Source organism: Mus caroli, chromosome 5 (genome assembly GCF_900094665.2).
Source record: "Mus caroli chromosome 5, CAROLI_EIJ_v1.1, whole genome shotgun sequence".
Taxonomy (NCBI): Eukaryota; Metazoa; Chordata; class Mammalia; order Rodentia; family Muridae; genus Mus; species Mus caroli.
In genome coordinates, this window is record NC_034574.1 from 97,111,887 (window position 1) to 97,112,208 (window position 322).

A 322-nucleotide genomic window follows, 5' to 3' on the forward strand; every position below is an offset into this window, starting at 1 on the left:
TCTAACTGTCTCACTGGTGATAGGAGCCACTCTTAAGGGTTTGCCCCATGCCCTGCAGGAAATGGACAACACAACATGAACTCAAAGATGTTTTTGGAGTTTTTTCTCTGTTAATATTTTGCCAGGAAATTTATCTTCTTCCTTCCTTCCTTCCTTCCTTCCTTCCTTCCTTCCTTCCTTCCTTCCTTCCTTCCTTCCTTCCTTCCTCTCTCTCTCTCTCTCTCTCACTCTCTCTCTCTCTCTTTCTTTCTTTCTTTCATTTTACTTTATAGGCCCTTTGTTTATATATTATGGCTTCCAGTTTCGTGTTTTTATGGGATTT